This window comes from Cynoglossus semilaevis, chromosome 7 (assembly GCF_000523025.1).
Source record: "Cynoglossus semilaevis isolate Cse_v1.0 chromosome 7, Cse_v1.0, whole genome shotgun sequence".
NCBI classification, from domain to species: Eukaryota; Metazoa; Chordata; class Actinopteri; order Pleuronectiformes; family Cynoglossidae; genus Cynoglossus; species Cynoglossus semilaevis.
The window spans coordinates 6762722-6777216 of record NC_024313.1 but is presented as its reverse complement, the minus strand read 5'-3'; the positions used below and the strand labels follow the sequence as shown (position 1 = coordinate 6777216).

The following is a 14495-nucleotide window of genomic DNA, read 5'->3' as shown; positions in this document are numbered from 1 at the left end:
CCTCCTCCTCCTCCTCCTCCTTTCCTCCCTCGTTGTTTTCCTCCAACCCCCATTCTAAGACTCTTAACAATATCCAGGTGACAGCGGCTCAGTGAGCTGCAACTGTGTGTTTGTGTGTGTGTGTGTGTGCACGCCAGCCTGTGTTTGCCTCTTTTGGCGGGCCGACCTGCAGTAGGTGGAATGTAAGTTTTCAGTTTCAGGTCTGGCTGTGGTTCTGAAGAGAACGACAGAGTGTGAGGATTTGAATGTTTATCTTTTATGTGATTAACAAGTTCCCTGACATTTACACAAGTGTCAGATTTATGGACAGAATTGTCCATAAAGTGCTTGAAAACATACAAACTGAACCTAAGAATATAATTTTAACAAATTACAAATAATTCAAAGGTCAACGAGTTCAATCTTACCAACATTTTAAAAAGATAATTTCATCAAACCTAAAGCAAATACTAGCTTTTAGCCTTTAGTTAAATGCCAAAAATCAAAGCAATAAAGTTAAAATTACTTTCCAAAGTTAACTGATTTCTTAATATGGCAAATAATGCTACATTCTACTATTTGATGTCAAAAATTAAGAAATGTATTTTTTTTTAAAAAGCCTAAAATTGACTCCACATCTTGTTAAAGCAACAACAGACAGTGATGCTGAAGTAAAGTTTGAAAAAACATCTTGAAGATGACCTTGAAAGGTGCTTGGATTTAACCTGGAGCGCGGAGGTTGAGCCCTGACCACATGGTTAATATTAGTGGTCATGAGTGAGACCTGAACACGTGTATTTTTGAACTAATGACAGCACATGTGTCTTGTGTATACACAGGGTTCAGGCCTGGAAACGTGAACTCCATCAGGGGACTGGAGGGTCTGAGGCCGGGGCCTTATCCCTGTCTGGTCCGGTCCAGTCCAGTCCGGTCCAGTCCAGTCCGGTCCAGTCCAGTCTGGTCCAGTCTGGTCCAGTCCAGTCCAGTCCATTATAATTAGGTTTAGTCAAGAGTGAATATATTCGTCTCCTGCAGGAGTTACAACACACACTGGGAATGTGAGCGTACCTCAGAGCAGCACCGAGGTTTCAGCCCCATTACCTGTGTCTAATTTACATGAAAGCACGTTGTGTTATTTCAACCTCAGCCTGGGCTTTAAACCTGAAACTTCACTTTACTTCACACTGCACAGGACAGACGAGGGAGACATTTGGACGCAGCTAAGGACAGGACAATAATAATGTAGTGTGTAGTGTTCGTCTGATGCCGTCAGTTCTTCGTCCACTTTGTTGTAACTTTGTTGTAACTTTGTTGTCACTGTTCCTTCAGTCTCTGTTTGTTACTGTTTTGTTGCTTTTTGAAAAGCTGGAATTTCAAGCCTTTACTCTGACTCTTATTTTCAACAGATAAACAAAGAAGCTGGAATCATCACACGCCGACATTATTTCTCCATTCCTTACAAAGCTTTTCATCCTTTCAGACATTTTTCTCAAACATATCTAAGGCCACTTATGGAATGAACTGAATATTTACAGCATCACCTCTTCTCACTGTACTAATAAGAAACAGACACAACCAAAAAAAAAAAGAAACACGCTAGAGTTGGAGACGCCTTTGCTGCTCCACTGATGTATAGAAATAAAGTGATTAGACTAGATTAGATCCAGTCAGTGTAGATAGTAAAGATAAGACCTTTTTTGGCATCAGTTTATTGTTTTTAAAATATTTCTGTGCCAGAGAGATCATTTGTGATAGAAATGTTGCCAAAGCTTTAAATATAACGCAGGTAAACTCCAGCCTGATGAAGACTCCAGTGGAAAAACATCCAGACTGGGGTCGTTGAGAATCAGGAGAACATTCCAGGATAAAGAGAGTGGGAATATTTAACCCCCCCCCCCCATCCTGCCTCACTGAGACCCCTGCCCTACATTTAACTGCAAAGTAGACTTCTCCACTCCTATTTATTTTAATGGATAGCACACAACCCTCTGCTATGTGACAGAGAGACAGAGAGAGACAGAGGGAGAGAGAGAATGATGCCACACTAGAATGTAATCACTCTCACTTCACCACAGCCATCAATTACAGTCTAAAGCTGCAGCTGTTTTGACTATTTGAGTAACACACACACACACACACACGGAGCCACAGTTGGTGTCATCAATGTAGAGGCAGAAATAGATGCTTTGTTGACAGTGTGGGGTCAGAACAACCTCTGAGAAGATGGTTCTGCACTAGGGCGCCCCCTTCAGGTACCAAACAGATACATAAAAGATATTAAAAAATGCCTTGAGGTCAGATCATTTTGGAACCCTTTGGTTCCAGGAAGCAAAAAATGATGCTACTCTCGCCATCACCTTTTCTAGTTTGGGTCGTTAAGGTCAGAATCGAGGGTTAAAAATCCTTTATAGAATGTACTAACAATATATCTGGATATTTAATTTATACTTGAATACTTAGTAGCTAACAGGCTACTGCTTATTTATTAAACCAAGCTAACTCAACACACGAGCTCTGACTGAAATCAAGCCACATTTTTTTAAATATTGTGAAGACTCTGGATATCTGACACACACGGAAGAGTGAGGAAGAGTGAGGAAGAGTGGGAACAGCTCTTTAATAACTGGTCCCTGCCCCACAGTAGCTGCCTGACCAGGCTAAAAAATGTTTTTGTTTCCACGTCTTTTATCACGGCGCGTGGGAGAAACAAGTCCACTGTCACAGTCAGCACTGTGGAGTCATTATCTGATGCTCCACTAGGTCAACAAGGATGTGACCAGCGCTGAATCATCAAAACGCACGGCACGCCTGAACTCACTCCTTCGTATCGGAGTCATTAGATTGTGGTGCGCAAAGTTTTGACAAAGTAAAAACAGGGGCCGCTGAGGTCATCAAATGACAGAGATCGTCATTTGTGGTCGCTGACATGGGAGGGAGAGAGAGAGAGAGGAGAGAGAGGCAGCTGCGTTGAACAGGCCGATCTAAACAATGCTGCTATCTTTAGACGACCGGTCAACAACTGGTCACTTACTCACAGCAGTTCATTAAATCAATACCAAACATATTTGATGGACAAATGGTGGAGAGATGAAACACGGTGACTGAGAATCAGCTCCAGGTTTCTGTCTCTTCCATGCACAAGTGGATTTATTCAACTTTTCCTGGCTTAGAAACGACCGTCTCCGTCATGGTTTGACTTCCACAGAGATCTGGATTAAAGCTGACATTCTTTAATCTCCTCAGTCTTCTGGGTGGTTACATCAAAAGGTCTGTGAACTGACCGTGAATCAGTCATGATGAAGCCCTCATGTCACAAACAAAACACGCAGTTCATCCTCATTTCTGCCATTTAGAACTTCATTGTTCCTTTCCTTCCAGACTTTGTGTGTATGTGAATACGGGAAACAGTCTGTAAATCTATGCAGAGGAAACCAAGTTAGATTAGAACCAAATGATGGCAGGTTTTCATGTTTTACAAGAACTTGGTTTCAGTCCTTGGACGAGGCAAAGAAGCAGGTTGTGTCCTGGTGTGAAAAACATCCCTCGGAATTCTACAAATAAAGAATTCTCTGCTGGAAACGTTAGTCTTAAAAACGCTAGTCTTTCTGTCAAACACTGCACATTCATCTATCAGAAACCATTTCTTATGCAGCTTTTATTTTTGCCCAGCTTGAACCAAAGGTGGTCCACAGACATCAACAGACATCAACCCCTGCCCTGGCTGAGGGAGTTCATCCAGTTCAGGTCAAATCTGAAAGGTTTACTTTACAAAAGGAAAATTTAGCAACACAACGTAAACGTGACTGACACAGGAGGCAGAAACAGTGACCTTAGAGGCCAGGAATAGGAATATCCAGGAATAGCTGCTGCTGGAGAATGAGCTCAGAGAGTTGTGCGGCGTTTTTGCTCCACATCACACGAACAGCAGTAAATCACATGATTACAAGCCATTGTTCTAAATGACAAAGGACACGAAAAGACGAAATCACACGGCAGACAGTCGTTCAGCATCTGGGTGTCGTTACACCCTCTGTCATTTGATGCAAGACGTCAAGATCAACTGCTGCCGCTTTTTCATTTTGGTCAAACACCACCGCGTGTCACCGGTGCCCCCCCCCAGCCTCCCCCGCCTCCTCCACCATGTAACTGCCAGGTAATCAGATAAAATCTATAACATCAGGGAAACCTCCCTGATGTTATAGTCTGTCCCTGCTTTTCATGATGCTTCAGTGAAAGGTTGCAGGTTTGAGTCCCTGAAAGCTCAAGCTGAGCTGCCCTCTCTGCTCTCTTTGGTGAAGGGTTAAAGGCAGAGGACACGTTCCGTCCAGTGGTGTGCTCTGCATCAGTGACAATAACTCACATTCACTTTCACAAACCCTGAAAGTGACTCAACCCTCAGTTCATAAACACTGCTCAAAGTGAAACCTTCTCGACACCAGTTCTCCAGATGCTGAACTGCACCTTTTACACAGACAGACCAACGGGGACAGTCATCACCTCTAACACTGGAGCGGTTCTTCAGCCTCTCAGACAAAAAGAACCTCAGGTTATAACAGTCAACCGACGTTTAGTGGTCAAACCTGGAGCGAGATAATGACACTGAGGTCAGGGTGAGTCTGAGTCGGTCATCAGTCTTATCACTGTGTATACACACAGTGTACATACACCGGTATATTACCCATAAGTCTTTGTTTAGTCTGCTACGACGTGATCAGACTAAGGTGGGGTTATTCTTTGTGATACCACCACACTTGAGACTTCAGTTATTCTTACTCTAAAAAAAAAAATACACGTACTGTAAACCTGGAGGTAAGTGTTGAGATCAACTACTGTAAATATTTGCCACAGCCAATAGGCTGCAGACGTTCAGAGGGTCCTTCGAAAAGTCTTATCAATGCAAACCCTCAACAGCACTCCACAACTGTCTATTATTGGAACGGCTTTAAAATGAGCCCAGACTGCCTTCACTGAGCAGCTGTTTCTGATCAGATGAGAGGAGGAAGAGGAGAGGGACGAGAGGGAGAACACGCCCCCGTCTCACCCCTCCTGATATGACAGGACATACAGGAGCATTGATTAATACGCTGTTCTGGGTAGACCTGGGTATCTGTGTGTCAGTGTTTCCCATTGCATCCCATCTCCTCTCTGCTGTTGCCCTCCCCCGTTGCCCCTCCACCCCCCGTCACCTCACCTCCGCCCTGCTCTTAAAACAGCTTGAGACACAGCAGAAGCAGATGCTCGTCCTCAGGGTTCCAGAGTGAAGCGAGGACAGAGCGCGGCAGTGTCAGAGACGCCGAGGCTGCCAGAGACACTACAGCGGCAGACTCTCAAATAAACACCTGCTGCAGGCAGGACTTCACACACCCTGCCGTCTGGTCTCTCACAGCTGGGACCAGATCACTACGGTGAGTGAAGGGCGATTTAAACATCGAGTCTCTCCCAGAAACCACATCGCAGTATATATCCTATGTACAAGTGCCAGGAAGTACACAACTCAGCCAGCGCTGACTTAAAGGTTAAACACACGTAAATCTGTCTGACTAAAAACAGCACTGGTTTTTGCCTGTTACTAACACTTTTAGTTAGCTTGTGAGGCTAATCCTGGAGCTAACAAACTGGTTGTTGCAGGGATAGTTTAAAAAACAAAAAGTGTCCTTGTTGCCCTAAATGAACAGGGTGACTACACTGTGATCCATTCAGACCCACATGTGGACAACGTACTGTAAGGTTGTGTGTTTTTCCCGTTAACAACATCCCAATCTGTAAAAGTGCTCACTAAACAGCCTCCAGGCCACAAGGGAACGTTCTCCTGGTCTCAGCTGAGTAGATCCGCCCCCCCATCCCTCCAGGCTATTTTTATTTCAACTGTACAATAAATCTCTTTAGTATCAAATAAAATCCTCTGAAGGGAGGTCGAGTGTGTCTTAAAGAGATAAAGTAAATTTAATTTAATCTGCAGCTGACTTTTTTTTTTTCTTTCCACCCTGCGTTGCTTCAGGAGGTTTGGGTGCAGAGTTGACATTAGACAGACGCTCCCTAAAACGTACACCGACAGGCAGATCAACACCTGACATGAATGAATCCAAACACAGAGCAGAGCACCTTCAAGAACAGATTTTAGACAGAAGGTGAGAAGGGAACGAGGTGGGGAAAAAGAGAGAGAGTTTTGACTTTATATACAGACCATATATAAGAAACGGACAATCTCATTATAACAGACTCTTTTATCCAGCCCGCATCCGGGGTAAAGATAGTCACACATACCTGTCAGATCTGCAGCGACTCCTCACGTCAACTAAAAGTAGTAAAAAGGGAACTGGCCCCAGTGTGGGTCATTTTTGTTGACCTCACGGTGACACTTTGCCAAGAGTAGTGAATATTTTCCAGAAAAAAAACCCACATTTAGTTAAAGATAATGGGGCCATATTTGCAGTTTTACATGTGGACCACATTAGGCCCACATCCATCCTTCTGGGCCAGTTAGAAGTCATTATGACTGGGCATTATCGCCAGAAATGGCCCACACGATCATGCTGTCTGGGTAGATCACATTTTTATCCTTCAAGTTCACTGATGACTTTGACATACATATACATATATATATATATATATAGCAGAGTAGAGTAGGACTAAATATGAAAGACTTGGAGAGAGAGGGAGCAAGAAACAGTTTCATGAAAACAAACTTTGAATCAAGTCCAGTTTGACTGAATCTTTTTGGCTCCAGGAAGTTATTAAAGACGGTCCAAAAAAACAGTCCTGCATAATTCAATAGTAGCGAGGTGCACATTTGGATACCTACAGCTATGCTAGCTCAGGACTTCATGCTAAGCTAAAGTAAAATAAACCTCTTCTGGCTCCGACTTCAGTCAAAGTGAGCTTGACCTTTTCATCTGTCTCTACAACAAAAGCATATCCTCCCATAAAGCAGAAAGTACTTTAGGTTTTAGTAGCAGTAAACGATAAAAATCCTGGTTTATTTAGAGTGACTGTTGTTTTACAACGCTGGTTTCTGCATACAGAAACTACAGAGAGTGAAGAGCGCACACACGGGATAAAAGGAACCAGAACTTAAGTGGATTTTTTTTTAGGTGGAAGACCACCCATCTTTTTGATTCTATTCTTATTCCTATTCTATGTTTCACAGCTAAACATTTCAACTCAAGCGACCAAAGAAGAAATTCATCAAACAGGAACATTCCTCCAAATATGGATGTTTCACAGCTAAACATTTCAACTCAAACAACCAAAGAAGAAATTCATCAAAGAGGAACATTCCTCCAAATATGGAAACAACTACAGCAACTAAAAATCCAACAAAGAGGAAATCGAACTTGACCTTTAAATCCGCTTTTTCACTTTAGGTATTCAAACTTAGCAGTGTTTTTTTTTTTAGCTGGACAACAAACAAACAAAAAAAATCCTTATTTTTTTGGCTAAACACAATACATTTGGTGCTGATGCAACACATTCTGGATGAAAGTTTGCTTCCATCAGCAACTCACCAGAGTCTTGGACTGCGTTAAAGCAGCATCCAGAAAAAGTCCGTCTGGGTTTTTGCTATGCACAGCTTTATCCATGCAGAGCCACAGAGGCCTGGATCTGCCGCGGCCTCGCTAAACAAACACTGGTCTGGCTCGGCTCAAGCTGACGGACGTCATTATGCACATCGATTAAAAACAAACATACTGGCAGAGAGAAACGTCCAGCTTTTCAGTGTGGGCCCGAGGTGGAAAACATCATGAGGATTGGGCTCAGGACAGAACAGATTTTTTTTTGGTTGATCTTTTTTTCTCAGCGGTGCCCCCTCTAGGATACCAACCTAGGAAAACGCTCTGAGGTGAAATGTCAGCTGAAGGTTCAACTTTGTTCATCAATGACTTTATATAGAAAGTGAAAGAGCAGAATGGGGATTAACCAAGCTCACCCAACCAGCTTTACTGTATACTGTAATTAGTGGAGAGAAGCCAAGATCCAAACACAGCCTGTCACCTCAGCCTGCATGAAATCCTACAGTGGACACACATGTATGAAGCTGCCTCTCTCACTAAAACAGATGTGCAATTGATTAATTTCTTCAAAAGCTCATTAGGTTTTTTCAGTAACCTTTTCTGCTTTGTAAAATTATTTAAGTTTTTCTTTTTTTTTTTCTTTTACCTATGGCTTATGTTTGGTCGTATGTTTGCATACAGCTATTCTGGTGAATTATTTTTCTTTCTTTCCTAATTTTCCATTAACTTTCAGTTATCACCGTGGCTAGCTCTTGCTAGTTGCTGAATAGCTGACAAAAAAGTTAGTACATCACATTACTCACAGAAGAAGTTAAGCTTGAACTGACCAATGACAGGAGAGGTGTTTCTAATTTCTGAGCTAATTCAAAGCAACATCAGTGGTTAAAGTGCATTAACCCTGCTGCTAATATTAAAGCCCACCGTACTTCACACACATACTTCAAGAGCAGAAAAAACCAATTGGGCACTGGTGTCATGTTGCAGACAGGAAACAGATGGCCTGCTGGGAAGAGTAGCAAAAAAAAAAAAAAAAATCATGCCAACAAAAGCCAGAGAGAATAAATCGCTCTATACTTTTCCTCCCCACGTCCATCCAAGCATCCTCCCATCCTTCATCCTCAGCTGGAAGGAAAAGGAAGAGGAGGCTTGGCCGTGGTGGTGTGTGCAGTAGATCAGTGGGCTCTGGCTCCGGACCAGAGCGGTGGAGCCTTAAATAAAGCTCTGGTACGGCCATACTGTGCCGGACAAGGCCCAATATACTTTAGGTCTTGTATTCTGTACATTAGTTCCAGGTCGGGGAAGGATATTGGTTTAAGACCGTGTATTTGTACAGTAAAAATAAAGTACATACTGGGTCACATATAATTTTACATTTTGTGTATAGTTGTTCATTTTTAATTTAAAGCCACAGAAAGCATGTCATATGGTCAATTATAAGGTAATGGCAGCCTTTTTTTTCTCCTTTCTGTTAACAGTGATCCGGCTCACAGTGCTCTGACCTAACAGCACTGTGAAGAGGTTACACAGAATCCACTCACATCTGACGACACTCGACCGCTGCCTCAAAGTCCTTCAGACACATTCAACAGGTGACCTGGGAAATTTACCCCACTCTAAACCTCAGTGACCTCCGTCTGCTACACAGGACAGACCCTGAAGCTGCTGCTGCGTGTCTGATAACCTCTGACCCTGAGAAGGTCAATCAGGGGTCAATATAGTCCTAATCATCGAATGTTTACCTCAACCCTGTGCCCTCTGGTTTTATTTTCTCAAATCTTGGATCCTCATAGTGTTGAAGCACAAACAACGATAACGACGTCACACTGTAGGACCGACAGTAGCTTAAGGTTGAAGGTCACGTTCAAAGTCCTGTGTTTCCCTATAAGAAAATTAGAGTATTCAAATGTTGTCAAGAGGCTAAAGTTTAAACAAAGTAACATGCTCAAGTGCCTCCTGCTCTTTCTGAAATAAAACTAAAATTAAAATAGTTAAGCCAAACATATATTTGCATTTGACCATAAAAGACTTAAAGAGGACTTTAAATATACAATGCATATTTGGTAAAATTAACTGAAAGTTAGCATAAAAAGAGGACAAATGTTGGTCACAAAAGATTTTTAATACACCAACTGTCACTGCATCTGAATCCATTCTTTACTGCATAAACAGTAGCTTTATACTTTATACAAGATTATCACCTAATTAGACAGGACTTTAAACAACACCAGATGCAGTTAGTTTGAAAGTGAGTCATTTAATGTTTCATTTTAAGAAAAGCAAAGGCAGTAAAAAGAAAACCCCGGGCAGACACCATTAGGCCTGTGTGCTAATTCACCAAACCTAAAAATAAGAAGTGATAAAAACTACTGAGGCAGACAAACCACAACATGTGTTTACCCTGGAGTCCAAAAATCAAAACACATGTTCAGACACAACCCTGCCTCTGACGTCTCGTCTTTATTAACTTTTCACCCTTAAATGCAGCCTTTATTAGAAGCCTGAGTGTTTTGGCCTAATAAAAATCTTCAGATTTATATTAAGGAGTCAGCTCAGCCAAAAAAAATTAAACAAAGATCTAAAGGAGTGTGGCGTATTTCTTCCTCTGTTTTCCCTTCTTGATTGAGTTATGTCGTAAAATATTTGGCATGTTTTCTACGAGGCATTCCAACAAGTCCACTTTTAGATACTCCACATATGAACTATGTATTTGGATGACTAACTTTGTAAAAATCTAACATGTCAACGTCTTCAGACCTTTTTAGGGCAAAATTATTTTTCTCACCCTGACAATAAATCCTCCCTCAAAGCTAGATTTTCTGTCTTTATTAAACATCCAGAACATGAGTGAGAGCCAGCAGTGATCAATGACTGACTGCAGTTAAATGGAGGAGGAAACATTATTATTATTAGACTAGTGTGCTAAATATAGGGCTTGTACTGACTAGACTGAAATGTAGTCTTTTTTCAAGTTCCACTTTCAAATATTCCAAACTTTCAGGACCTTAACGGGTTTTTATTTCAGTTATTATAACAAACCATTTTACTGTACCACATGTTTGGCTAAGTTGTGGCTATCATTTAGCAAATTTATAGCCATATTTAAAATATTTTTTTAGAGATTTTTGAGCAACGTATTACTATTATTATTTACAACATGTTTAGGCTATTCTTAGATCAGCTTTAACGTTAGCTTTTTGCTATGTTTTGTTAGTTTCTGGATATTTTGCTGTTAAAAAAACAGCACACTAAAAAAAAAGAACTACAGTTACAAATTCTGAGCAATGTATGAAAAACAAATGTATTTTTTATACATTGAAAATCACAGTTTTTCATATATCCACATAACAACGTTTAAGGGTTTAAGGCATTTGGACTTTTCAACCTATTTGTGTTATTTCCAGGGCAACGATTCGTTTTTCTTTCAAATGAATCAATGTCTCCAGGGCAGGTAGTGACACCTACTCTCAGTGCCACATACCAGTTGACCCAGTTGGTAGGTAAAAGAGCAAACATACACACCTTCTGCTGAACACACACTCGTGGTATGCACCATAACAGCAGTCTTTCCCGTTCTCTTTCTCCTGCCTCGTAGTTTAATTAGCAGTCTTTCCCGTTCTCTTTCTCCTGCTTCGTAGTTTAATTAAATCAGACACTTTGTCCAAGGCCAGGTCAACACACACACACACACAATCTCAGAATAATCACTTACTCTAAAGAGTTGAACGCTGGCTGTGAGAGTTTGACTAAAAGGCTTGAATAAAGCCTATAATATCTGCTGTACTTTTCTGCTCGACTTCACTAAAACCCTTCCACTGCTGCATCACCAACACCACCGTGTCTCTTCACAGGTCGTTCAGTCGACATTTCAGATCCTCAGGTGTTAAGTTCTGTAAATCCTCCCCACATTTTAACCACGCACACCTCCCCATCCTTTTTCACATTTCGATGACCTTTTAAATCCACCAGGATCCTCTATGACTTACCCCCACACTCGCACGGGGAGATAAATAACAGCCCACAGATGAGGCTTCCCAACCACCCCCCCATCTGCCCCTAGTCCAGGCAATAACACGGCCATGATAGGAGCAATAAAACACTGCTCCTCCAGGAGAGGCTGCTCTGTTAAAACTTCTATCTAGATTTAAAGAACTGGCCCAAAAGGGAAAGAAAGTTACTGGGTTCTTGTGAATACACTGTAAAAGAGAGGCCATGTGTATCATTTGGCAGTGCAGCTCCGCTCTGTAAAGTCCACAATAAAGGAAAAAATATGTTGATGTACCTGTGGTTAAAGAAGAGTACGGAGGAACTCGGTGTGACCAATAAATCACACAGTAGGTCAACAGCATGGAGCTGCTGTTTCTCTGGTTCATTATTGATTATTATGGGATATTAGTGTGCAGGTGTCTGTGTCTGTTATAAACACAGGAGGGACAAACCTACCATGAAGCTCAAAAGCAATTTTTGTTTTTTTTTAAAGATTGACAGATGGTAGCAACTATGTTTCACTGGCTTTTCAATAAACAATTTCTACCAGAACTCAATTAACAAATGCATTTTCCGTAGCTTTCCTTCAGTCGACAGGCTCCGTGTTTACAAAAAAAAAAGACTCTAATTTCAATATGACCAGAAAGGACAAATACCAAGGTTTGGAGAAAGAATCAGATGAGGGAGAACAACCTCCTACTCCCCCTTCAAGCAGCTGCACACTGAGGTTAAAGAATGCCAGGAAGTTCTTTGGTGGGGGGTGAATCACATCTGTTTTAGGCATCAGGAGACACCCCTTACTTTGTTACTACAAAATGATACCTATTAATGATGAGTTATCCAGGAAGGTAAGAGAGAAAGGACAGAGTGAAGGAAGGAAGGAAGGAAGAAAGGAAGGAAGGACGGGAGCCCCCTGGGAGAAACCATTAGGAACGCATGCTGCACTTCCAAATCAGCCTGAAAAATAAAAATCAAATCTACAGCAGGAAAGAAGAATTGGAGGGGTGCGTGGGTGGGGGTCAGGGGGCTTGGAAAACAACTGAATTTCCTTGTACGTAGATTCAGGCCAGAGCTCAGTGGAGTGCCAGGTTCCACTCAGACTAAGACAAAGTAAATAAAAGCACTTCATGAAAAAGGAAGAGAGTGACTGGTGGTGGCTCGGCAGCAGCTATGTACATGAAGATAAAGGCCGGGAGCACCAGCGGCTCCGTCTTTGTGTTTTCATAGCCGAGCAGAAACCCTTATCTGATGGCCACGCACAGGTTTACACAGAGTACCTCAGACAAGGAGTGTCACAAACAAAACGGAAATCGGAAACGAAAACTAGCCTTTATTTTTACACGCACTCGTCGCTGCTGATGTGGAATCATAAACACCAGCCGGTTAATGTCCGCTTAATCCAAAACTCTGCTGTAGCCAACTGTGTTTCTAGCCGCTCATGCGCTCTCCCTCTCTTCTCGTAACCAAAACCACACACTAATTCATAAATTACAAACAAAGAGTCCCTTGTGGTTTGGGAGGGACCGGGGCCCGGCACTGAAACTGGCTCTACAAGGGAACAGCCAGGCGTCAATTAGACAGAGAGGTGGGGACAGACCTGGGAGGTGTGGATGCTCGAAAACAAGACATTTACAGTCTCACAACTGTACCTGGGTTTTCACAGCGGACGCACAGAGACACAGCACTCTTGTCCAATCCCTGTTTAGAAATCAACGGAGGAGGGAGTGACTGCAGCCTTGTGTGGTGGTGTGACCAGCTCACTGGGTTTTCTTGGTTCTGTTTACAAGGGCTGACGTGTGTTTGTGTACCGGCACAAGTCAAGATTGTGGTGCAGCTTAGTGTTGACGGAAGGCAAAAATATCAGTAAGAGTAAGGTCTGGGTTGGACAAGGAGAAAAACTCTGGTCTGGAAAAATGGACCGACTGGAACTACTAACTAAACTTTTCCTGTCACTTAAAACTTGAAGTGAATCACACTTAAAGTACTACAACAAGTACCACTGTATTCTTACATGACGCGCCTGACTGACTATAAGGGTTTAACGTCTCGTGTCCTGGACGTCTTCATCTTGCGTGAAAGTTGAACAGGTGGTAATTTAAGAGTCCTCGTCTCTTATCACTGAAGTAGAACCGAACTGGCAACTGCGCAAAAGAGTCTGGTCTCTGACCTGCCATCCAGGAATGGTCACTCACTGGACTGCTGAAATTTGTCTGTTTCTTCCTCACCTGTATCAAATACATAGCAGCAGATACAGAGCGTAAGAAGGTGGAGGTAAAAGGTTAAGTCTCAGACGCCACCGTTTGAACCAAACTACATAGTTATGTCAGATCTTGAGGGAAAGATGATTTCAAAGCGTCCCACGTGCAGCTTCCTGAGGAAGGTCAGGTTAGAGGAACATCTTCAAGGCTTCCTGTCTATAATGACGTCTGCTTGAATGAAGGCTGTCGACCAAAGCAGACCCTGAGACAGATCGGTTTTGAAAGATAACAACGACGGCTGCCTTGATTCTCCTGCACATACAGGGAATTCCCTGGCATGAAGTAGAAGCCAGTGGATCCTTGAATGACACACATGAAATCAGGAGTTTCCAGAAGTGTTTCAGCCTCTTGTTCATGATTTTTTACTTCATCACTTGGCAATTGTTTGGAGCAACATTCAACTTAAGAGTACAGTTTTTGACTGCAGTGTACAAGAAGAAGAAAACTCTGTCCAGGTAGTGTAGCAAGAGCTTCATTAAAAAACAAAAACACACCCAGTAGCAGATTCATGACAAACTTGTTATCACCACAGTTTCTATTTAAAAGCTCCGCCGTTGACAGGGTGTTCGTCAGGTACTGCTGAGGTGTTTTTATGTGATCTCATCCTCTCCACACGTGACCCTCCACAGTTCCCTGTCAGAGTCTAATCCACTCTGTCATCCTGGCAAATCTCGCTGCGAGCTCCTGAACACTTGTTTCCTCATGTTTCACAGAAATTCCACCACACGCACACGAGCTTTCACTCCAGTTTCAGAATTCATCC

General features: G+C 42.4%; 1 protein-coding gene and 1 long non-coding RNA gene across 3 annotated transcripts in view; both read right to left on the bottom strand.

Moving 5' to 3' along the window:
• Positions 1 to 13112, bottom strand: part of LOC112487232 (uncharacterized) — a 15156-nt gene extending 2044 nt beyond the window's left edge. The window contains exons 1-2 of the long non-coding RNA XR_003050139.1: positions 11167 to 13112; positions 4939 to 4941 (exon numbers count right to left, since the gene is read on the bottom strand). This is a non-coding gene — a long non-coding RNA (uncharacterized LOC112487232). The remainder of the gene's footprint in view (positions 1 to 4938; positions 4942 to 11166) is intronic.
• The window catches only part of eva1aa (eva-1 homolog A, regulator of programmed cell death a), a 60603-nt gene that overhangs the window by 9415 nt on the left and 36693 nt on the right, over positions 1 to 14495 (bottom strand). The window contains exon 1 of one of the 2 annotated variants that reach the window (XM_025056953.1): positions 13124 to 13274. The exons of the other annotated variant lie outside the window; for it this stretch is intronic. The gene's annotated coding sequence lies outside the window, so the exon portion shown is untranslated. Of the gene's footprint in view, positions 1 to 13123; positions 13275 to 14495 lie in introns of those variants that run through there. 2 annotated transcript variants of the gene reach the window in all.